Genomic DNA, 10209 nt, shown 5'->3' on the forward strand with positions numbered 1-10209 from the left:
CCTCGCCCGGCTAGTTTTTTGTATTTTTTAGTAGAGACGGGGTTTCACCGTGTTAGCCAGGATGGTCTCGATCTCCTGACCTCGTGATCCGCCCGTCTCGGCCTCCCAAAGTGCTGGGATTACAGGCTTGAGCCACCGCGCCCGGCCAGGAGCGTCTATTCTAACACCGCAAATGCATATAACCACGGGGGCGGGTGCAAAATAGTTCACATTTCCTGAGTGCTGTCTCCATGCCATCTCTGAGCTTACAGTTTTCTCTGCATGATTTCATGGGATCTTGCCAATAAGCCTGTGAGGTGAATACTATTATTTCCCCCACTTTGCCAGATGAGGAAACCAGGAAGTTTTGTTCCTTGCTCAAAGTCACAGATCTTATAAATGACAGAATCAGATTCAAATCCAGATGAACTCCAAAGCCTATTTCGTTCTTCTTTTTTAAATAGAGACAGAGTCCCACTATGTTGTCCAGGCTGGTCTCGAACTCCTGGGCTCAAGTGATCCCTCTATGTCGGCGTCCCAAAGTGCTGGGATTACAGGTGTGAGCTACTGCACCTGGCTGCCTGTTTCTTTTCTTTATTATAAAAGAGTGGACCGGGCACGGTGGCTCACACCTGTAATCCCAGGACATTAGGAGGCAGAGATGGGCAGATCGCCCAAGGTCCAGAGTTCGAGACCAGCCTGATTAACATGGAGAAACCCCATCTCTACTAAAAATACAAAATTAGCTGGGCGTGGTGGCGCATGCCTGTAATCCCAGCTGCTCAGAAGGCTGAGGCAGGAGAATTGCTTGAACGCGGGAAGCAGAGGTTGCGGTGAGCCGAGATCACGCCATTGCACTCCAGCCTGGGCAACAAGAACGAAACTTCATCTCAAAAAAAGAAAAAAAAAAAAGAGTAGTCATTTATAAATGAAAAAAATAAAACACAAGAGCAATACTTGAGCTTAGAATTCTGGGCCACAGACATAAATAATCAGCAAGTGGTTGTTCGCCTTACATTTACCAAGAAGTGGAGGAACAGGGGGTTTAGAGGGAGGTTAAACGTTTGTTACCTCATTAACTACTCGCCCTACACATTTAGGAAAAGCAAAGAGGACAGGAAACAAAATTTTTCTTTTTTGAGACTGAGTCTCTGTTGCCCAAGCTGAAGTGCAGTGGTGTGATCTTGGCTCACTGCAAGCTCCGCCTCCCGGGTTCACACCATTCTCCTGTCTCAGCCTCCCAAGTAGCTGGGATTACAGGTGCCCACCACCATGCCCGGCTAATTTTTTGTATTTTTGGTAGAGATGAGGTTTCACCGTATTAGCCAGGATGATCTCGATCTCCTGACCTTGTGATTTGCCTGCCTCGGCCTCCCAAAGTGCCAGGATTACAGGCGTGATCCACTGCACCCGTGAAACAAAAAATTTGTCCTTGTTCACTGAAGGCCAAAGAAAATGAGGAAACTAGTTTTACCTTTTTCTGTATGTTTTGAAGGTACCTCCACTAGCCCAACACACTAGAATATAAGTTCCACAATGGCAAAGATTTTTGTCTTGTTCACTGCTGTATCCCAAGCAACCAGAACAGTGCCTCACACAGATTAATCATTCAATAGATATGTTAAGTAAATGAATGAATGAACTGACTCAGTAGATGAAGGATGTCTTTCTTGTATTAAGTGAAAAACAAAACAAAAAAACAAGTTGTAAACTATGACCTTGGTTCTGTACTGAAAGTAAGTATTGGCTTGAACAAAGCACAGTAAACACTGGCAAATGGTTAACAGTGATGATCTCTGCAGGGTGTAGGAAGATACAGGAGATCAGAGCTTTCTGAAACAATGGAAATTTTTAAAATAATAAACATATATTACTTTTGAAACAGAAAAGAACATGTAATATATGTACGGTCAGGAATGAGAAGATAAACATAGATAGTTCTATCCTCTTAAGGGAAACAGGCACTGATCTAGGAATCAAAAGTTTGGCCATGCAAAAAAAAAAGTTTGGCCACTACCTGGCTATTAGCACTTGATTTCTTTCAGCCTGTTTCTTCCCAGTAAAATGAAGTTGATAGTGCCTGCTTCACAGAGCCGTTTTGTGAATTAAATGAATCAGAAATCAGAAAGGAATAGTTTAAAAGCTGCAATTTAAGGAACAGGAAAAGACGCCTGCCCACCAATATGCCATGTCCTTTCTTCCCAGGGAAAAAAGATCCCTAATCCCTTCCAAGCTTACCTCCTCCAAGGGGATGAAGGCGCTGGGCCCTCGAGGGCCTCGCCGAGCCCGGCTCTCCCTCTGCTCCTGGGGGGAAACACATGGAGGTTAGTCAGCTGGAGAAGGGAGAATAAAGAGGATTATTACCTATCCAGCTTCTTCCTCCTATCCAAGGGACTCCACTGAACTGTTAAACCCACCTTTCTAGCATCCTTTGGATGGTGGAGCCAGGTGGGAAGATAAATGCGTGTTTAGAAGGGTAAGCAAGAAAGAGGGCTCACTCCAGGCTGAGTTCTTCAGGAACTGGGCTGGGACCCAGGAATCCCAGCATGTGGGATGGGAGGGTCCTGGAAAAGGAACTATATAGCCACCATGCTGGAGAAGGAACTATATAGCCACCATGCTTCTCCAGAAGGCCACCTTCTCAGTGGTCCTAGAGAACTTACACAAGAACACCCCACAGTTTGCACCCTGGGGCCAGGTAGCCAAGTACCCCAGGTGCCTCAGAAGCAGCTTCAATTTCTCTCACACGTTCATTTCTTTCTTCTTCTTCCATTTTTTTTTTTTTTTTTTTTTTGAGACGGAGTATCACTCTTGTTGCCCAGGCTGGAGTGCGATGGCGTGATCTCGGCTCACTGCAACCTCTACCTCCTGGGTTCAAGCGATTCTCCTGCCTCAGCCTCCCAAGTAGCTGGGATTACAGGCATGTGCCACCGCGCTCGCCTAATTTTTTATTTTTAATAGAGACAGGGTTTCTCCATGTTGGCCAGGCTGGTCTCGACCCCCCGACCTCAGGTGATCTGCCTACTTCAACCACCCAAAGTGCTGGGATTACAGGAATGAGCCACTGCGACTGGCTTCTTCTTCTTTAGTGATGCAGTCATAGCTTACTATAGCCTCAAACTGCTGGGCTCAATGGATCCTCCTGCCTTGGCCTCCCAAAGCACTGGGATTACAGATGAGAGCCACCATGCCTGGCTGCTTATCTGTCCTCCCACCACCAACACCTCATCAACTAACACCCCCTCTTGTCTGGACCACTACTCACAGCCTCACCAGTTGTCCCCTGGCCTCCTCAGCCCCGGCCTCTCCTATCCATCCTCTACCCAGTAGCCACATTAACTTTCTGAATATAAATCTGATCAGCTGACTTAAAATCCCACCTCCCCTTCCCATGGGCTTCCAGATAAAATTACTGGCCCAGTCCTACTGGTCACTCCTTTTGCAAAGTTAAACCATGGCATCTAGGAACCCCTCACCTATGACCCCAAAATTCCCAGGGTTTTTGCTTCTAAAAACACTGTCATCAAATTGTCTGTCTTGTTTCCCTGCTACCAGATCACATTTAGTGGACAGCAGCGCCAGGCCATTCATACTAGTCTGTGAATGAAGACAGAGAAAGCAGAAAGGCATGGAGGGAATCCGAGCAGGGTGTACAGGGCTGATGGAAGCAACCATTTTGACCTGTATATGCTGGAGCCTCTTTAGAAACCACTAAAATCATGTACTCACTACATCTGCTTCTCCTAGTCCTAGAGATGGGGTTCAGGAAGGATGCTCTACTTATTCATTTATTTTGTTAATCCGAGAGTGGAAGTGGCTCTCAGCACTGGCCTTGGTTACAGTTTACCCAAATCAGAGCCATGCCCTCACTGGACAGGGATAGGAGGCGCCCAGTTCTCCCCTCCCCATTAAGTTCTAGACTTAGTACCAGCCCTCAGATATCTGGGAACTAAAAACTAAAATTGAACCTTCCTTCTCAGATGGCCAAAAGCCCACTGAGGAGGCAGAGCTCTGGGACTCCAGAAGACTACAAATACAAAGTCTCTGGAGTAGGTACCATTTCTGCAACTAACTTGCTATGTGGCTCTGGGAAAGTTAAAGGCCTAAACTCTCTAGGCCTTAATCCTGGCAGGTAAAGTAGCCCAGCTACCTTCAAAAAGAGAGTTGAGCTGACTGTGCAGGCCCCTTTCAGCCCACACTTCTGGGAACTTCCCCGCCAGGCTGGTCCAAGTTCAGCGTAGTAACCACCACAATCCCTAAACACTCCCCTTTGGAGCTTCCCTCCCCCCTCACCAAAGAAAAAGCCCCACAGCTCTGTAGAGGAGATAAGGATTGCTGACTCCACAAACTGGGCCTCCACCTCAGGGGACCTGAGGACAGAACAGCAAGCCACAGCAGGGTAGGGTGGAGCAGAACTGGCGGAGGCAGAGAGGGCCCATCAGGGGTGCTAGGGAAGGACAGGAATAGCCTTGGGAATCCCAACTCACTCCAAAATCTGACCCAGGAACTGTCAAAAGAAGGAGCTCTAAGACATGGGTCTCGATCCATCAACATTTTCAGCAATAACAACAACAATATACAGTGCAGTTAAAAGATAGGGGCCCTGGGCTGACACAGCAGCTCATCCCAGCACCTTGGGAGGCTGAGGCAGGAGGATCCCTTGAGGCCAGGAATTCGAGACCAGCCTGGGAAACATAGTGAGACCCCTGTCTCTACAAATCGTAAATTAGCTGGGCATGGTGGCACACAACCTGTAGTCCCAGCTACTCAGGAGGCTGCTGAGGCAGGAGGATTGCCTGAGCCCAGGAGTTTGAGGTTACAGCAAGCTATGATCGTACCACAGCATTCTAGCCTGAGCAACAGGCAATACCCTGTCTCAAAAAAAAAAAAAAAAAAAGATGGGGCTCTTGACACAAACTGCATGAGCTCAAATGACAGCTCCATCACCTGCTATCCCTTAGCTTTACGAGCCTCAGTTTCCTTACCAAATAATGGGGATAATAGTATCTACTTTCACTGGCTAGTGATGAAGATTTCATGAGATAACACTGTGTAGCTTACCTCAATACCTCCATCACAATAAGCACTTAATAAAAGTCAGGTATAATTAACTTCCTTACTGTATCAAACAAGGGCTTCTCAACCCAAGCAGTACATTAGAATGCTTTGAGAAGCTTTACAAAAATAACAATGCCAAGGTCCCACCTCCCACAATTCTAATTCAGTTGTCTGGGGTGGGGCCCCAGCATAACAGCTAGGGTGAGGACCATTGTTTACACCATTTATTGATCACTTTCTCAAGTATAAGGCACTATGCTAAGTGCTTTCTAGGTGGAAACAGAATTAATTTGTTCACTCAACAAATATTTTTGATGGCTACATTGCAAGCAGTAAGAATACAGCAATGAAAAGACAAAGCCCTCGGCTTTCATATAATTCAGAATCTGATAAATAGGATTTCAAAGCACAGATTCTATAAAGTGAGTGAAATAAACCAGTAACTGTATGATAGGGAGGGAGAGTGTGCAATATTTTAGTGTAACTAGACAGGAAAAGTAATTGAGGAGGTGGTCTTTGAGCTGTTATTTAAATGATGAGAAGGCAGCAAGGCCTGTAAAGATTTAGGGGGCCTAGGGAGTGTGGCTCACACCTGTAACCCTGGTACTTTGGAAGGCTTGGTGGGGGAGGATCACCTGAGGCTAGGAATTTGAGACCAGCCCGGGCAACACATTAAGACACCCTCTCTTAAAAAACAAACAGGTTGGCCGGGAGCGGTGGCTCAAGCCTGTAATCCCAGCACTTTGGGAGGCCGAGATGGGCGGATCACGAGGTCAGGAGATGGAAACATCCTGGCTTAACATGGTGAACCCCGTCTCTACTAAACTAACAAACAACCTAGCGGGCGACAGGTGGCGCGCCTGTAGTCCCAGCTACTGGGGAGGCTCGAGGCAGGAGAATGGCGTGAAACATGGGAGGCGAGCTTGCAGTGAGCTGAGATCCGGCCACAGCATACACTCCAGCCTGGGTGACAGAGCGAGACTCCATCTCAAAAAAAAAAGAAGAATAAGACGCTCCTTGCTGGGTGTGGTGGCTCACACCTGTAATCCCAGCACTTTGAGAGGCCGAGGCGGGTGGATCACCAGAGGTCAGGAGTTCAAGACCAGCCTGACCAACATGGAGAAACTCCATCTCTACTAGAAATACAAAAAATTAGCCAGGCGTGGTGGTGCATGCCTGAATCCCAGATACTTGGGGGGCTGAGGCAGAATTGCTTGAACCCAGGAGGCAGAGGTTGCGGTGAGCTGAGATCGTGCCATTGCACTCCAGCCCAGGCAACAAGAGTGAAACTCCGTCTCAAAACAAACACCCCAAAAACTAGGGGGACCAGCATTCCAGCTAGAGGGAACAGATAGTATAAAGCCCTAAAGGCAAGACCAAGTAGATTTGAATCCATGGCTCTAATACCTTGAATGCTTCCCTGAACCTGACAGAGGAAGCAGGCAGGGCAGCATACCGCTGCCAAGAAATGACCCCTCCAAGTCAGCCCATCCTGCCCCAATTCCCTGGAGTGGGGAGTCAGTAATAATAGTGGTATGTAACAAGGCTGGTTACCACTGGCTAAGCATTAATTTCACATGCACTACCTGTACTTTAGGGCAGACTGTAAAAAGAGGTAATGGCCCCAGACCTGTGCCTGGTTCCTATGTTTTTCTTTTTTCTTGATACGGAGTCTCACTATGTCACCCAGGGTGGAGTGCAGTGGCGCGATCTCAGCTCACTGCAGCCTCCGCCCCCCGGGTTCAGGCAATTCTCCTGCCTCAGCCTCCTAAGTAGCTAGGATTTTAAGGGTGCACTACCACGCCCAGCTAATTTTTGTATTTTTAGTAGAGACGTGATCTTCCCACCTCGGCCTCCTGAAGTGCTGGGATTATAGGCTTGAGCCACCATGCCCGGCTTTTTTTTTTAAAATAGAGATGAAGTCTCACTGTGTTGCCCAGGCTGGTCTCAAACTCCTGGGCTCAAGTGATCTTCCCGCCTCAGCCTCCCAAAGTGCTGGGATTACAGGCATGAGCCACCATGCCTGGCATGGATCATAATTTAAGCACTGACTATATGTTAACTTTTAAAATAGCTAAGGTACTTGCGCACAGGTTCCATCTAATTTTCATTTGTTTTTGGGTGGCGGCAGAGTTTCTACTTTGCACACAAGGAAAGATTAAGGGTTCAAAGGTTAGGCACCAGCTGACAAGTGGCCAATCTGAGATCTGAACCCAGGACTGTCTGGCTTCTAAGGTCCATTCCACTTCATAATAACAGCTTTGGGAAACGGTCCCAGCCTTGGAGAGTTGAACCCAGCTCAGTCTGGCTTCCAAGGGTTCAGTCCACTACCCATATCCTCTTCTTGGAGAAGCCCCAGACTTTATTATTGGTTACCCTATATTATCCTTTATAGAGTCTATACCTCGACTCAGCTACAGACACCTGGTTACCCACTCTGCCAGCTGGGAAGGAACAGACACTATTTCTCCTTTGCCTGCCCCCAGCTGAATTCAGATATTTTCCTGAGTTTACGCCTGAGAAGACGACACAGAAATATAGCCCAAGCAGCCCTGGACCTCCAGCCTTAGAGTGGGCAGGGTGGAGGGGGTGTGAGTGAGTGGTGCCATACACTTGTTTGCCCATCATGAGCTGGGCACCACGCTAAGTGCTTTACACATCTGATTGTGCCAATTCCTCCCAACCACCCAGAGAGAAATAATTCCTTCTTTGGAGACAGGGCAGGAAGGCTCAGAAAGGTCCTCTTCCAAATGGGCACAATTCAGATCTGACTCCATGGCTGGAAGAGTTCACAAGAGTCAGCTAAGCCAATAAGGGGCAACTAGTCACGAACACTTATTAGGTGCAAAGAGCAGTGCTGGGGATGAGACCTGCAGGGTATCTCCAGCAAGGGACTGTTTCACATAATTGGGACCAAAGCTCCTACATGGAGAAGGGGGACTGGAGGAGGGTGTGCAAGGGGACTTATCTAGTGGGGGAGGAAGGGCTTCCCTGAAGAATAAATGATGTCTGAGAAAGTTTGTTTTGTTTTGAGATGGAGTTTCACTCTGTCACACAGGCTGGAGTGCAGTGGAGCAATCTCAGCTCACTGCAACCTCTGCCTCCCAGGTTCAAGCAATTCTCCTACCTCAGCCTCCCGAGTAGCTGGGACTACAGGTGTGTGCCACCACATAGAGTTAATTTTTTGTATTTTTAGTAGAGATGGGATTTCACCGTGTTAGCTAGGATGGTCTCGATCTCCTGACCTCATGATCCACCTACCTCAGTCTCTCAAAGTGCTCAAATTACAGGTGTGAGCCACTGTGCAACCTCTGCCTCCCAGGCTCAAGCAATCCTCCCACCTCAGCCTTCCAAGTAGTTGGCACACACCACCATGCCTGGCTAACTTTTGTATATTTTGTAGAGACGGTGTTTCACCATGTTGTCCAGGCTGGTTTTGAACTCCTGGGCTCAAGCAATCCATCTGCCTCAGCCTCCCAAAGTGTTAGTATTACAGGCATGAGCCACTGCATCCGGCCAAGAAAGTTATTCTGGAGCCTAATACTACCAGTGCTAGAGTGAAGTCCTTGGAACTTTCTGAAGATACACACATCTGAAGGCAATGAGCTCCTGAAAGGGAGTGTGTGGTGAAGTGACAGGGAGTTAAGGGAGCTGCACGCCTGGGTCATCTCTTGGGCCCCGGACACCTGACTCAAAGATCGGCACCCTGCTGTCTTCTAAGGATGCCACTCAAAGCAGAAACCATCCCAAAGTCCTCTTTTTTCAAGAGAGAGGAATACACGGAAACCTCCCAGATATGCCAGGTGAGGTGGCTCATGCCTGTAATCTCAGCACTTTGGGAGGCCAAGGCAGGTGGATCACCTGAGGTCAGGAGTTCGAGATCAGCCTGGCCAACATGGTGAAACTCTGTTTCTACTAAAAATACAAAAATTAGCTGGGCGTGGTGGCACATGCCTGTAATCCCAACTACTAGGGAGGCTGAGGCAGGAGAATTGCTTGAACCTGGGAGATGGAGGTTGCAGTGAGCTGAGATCATGCCACTGCACTCTAGCCTGGGCAACAGAGCAAGATTCCATCTCAAAAAAAAAAAAAAAAAAAAGGAAAGAAAAGAAAAGAAACCTCCCAGATAGCATCAGTTTTTTCCACTGAGGAAACATGGCTTCTGTGTAAAGATCCCTCCCTCAAAGCCTTTTCTCCCTAGACCAGTTCCCAGGCACTGTCCCAGAGAGGGGTGTACAGTGTCTGATCTCAGGAACAGGCTCGGGCACCCCCTTGTGAGACACTCTGGAGAAAGCTGTGCATGCCATGGCCACATTCTGATAATAGCAAGCAAGTTTCATGCAGTTACTATGTTCCAGTCACGGTGCTTCAGCCTTTGATTGTATTCTGAGTTAATTCTCCCAACAATCCCTTGGAGACACTGTAAAATCCCCATGGGAATCAGAGAAGTGATGACTGGCTAAGCCACACACAGCAAGTTAGCAGGAGGGTTGAGACATGAACCCAGCCCTCTTGCGCTCTAGTGTCCAGTGTTCTCAATAGTAACATTATTTCCATCTTTCCAAAGAAGTCACACCGCTGAGAAGCTGCAGAAGAGCCATTCCTCCACATGGCGCTCCTAAATCATGGCAGGGAAGGGTAAGCAAGCTAACAAAAACCAGGGCACAAACCACGTACTGACAGAGGTAGGATCCCCAGAAACCACGTTACTCAGAGAAGAGCAGGGATTTTCCTGGGGTCACACAGCACTCAACCAAATCCCAGGTCCAGAATACAACCTCAACCACACTCTAGGCCTGTAAACTAAAGCAACTAGAAGCTCACAGTGCCATGCAATCTACGAAATCATAAGGCCGAAGAACAAGTTATCCACTGGGGTTGGTGAAGAAAGCCTCTTTCTGAGCCCATCGTGGGCCTCAAAGCTCTTCCTGTAAAATGGGGCTACAGCGTAGCTTGTATTTTGCTGGTTTAGTCCTGAGGACTTAGATTAAAGGCGAAAAAAACTCAGAGCCTAGTATCTAGTAGGTGCATAATAAATGATAAGATGTCCATTATCGCTGCTGCTGGTAGTGGTGGAGGAGTGCGAATTGTCAGTCTGGTTAGGTCCAGCCTAATTCCCGGCCTCCCTGCAAAACCCCTGCGGGCTATGCCAGGGTGCGAAGGCGGGGGGGG

General features: G+C 47.9%; 1 protein-coding gene across 1 annotated transcript in view; it reads right to left on the reverse strand.

The window, feature by feature from the left end:
* Positions 1–2312, reverse strand: part of SESN2 (sestrin 2) — a 15042-nt gene extending 12730 nt beyond the window's left edge. The window contains exon 1 of the mRNA XM_017856464.1: positions 2218–2312. The gene's annotated coding sequence lies outside the window, so the exon portion shown is untranslated. The remainder of the gene's footprint in view (positions 1–2217) is intronic.
* Between the last annotated feature and the right edge of the window lie 7897 nt (positions 2313–10209).

The sequence above is a fragment of the Rhinopithecus bieti genome, unplaced genomic scaffold, assembly GCF_001698545.2.
Source record: "Rhinopithecus bieti isolate Rb0 unplaced genomic scaffold, ASM169854v2 scaffold_41082, whole genome shotgun sequence".
Taxonomy (NCBI): Eukaryota; Metazoa; Chordata; class Mammalia; order Primates; family Cercopithecidae; genus Rhinopithecus; species Rhinopithecus bieti.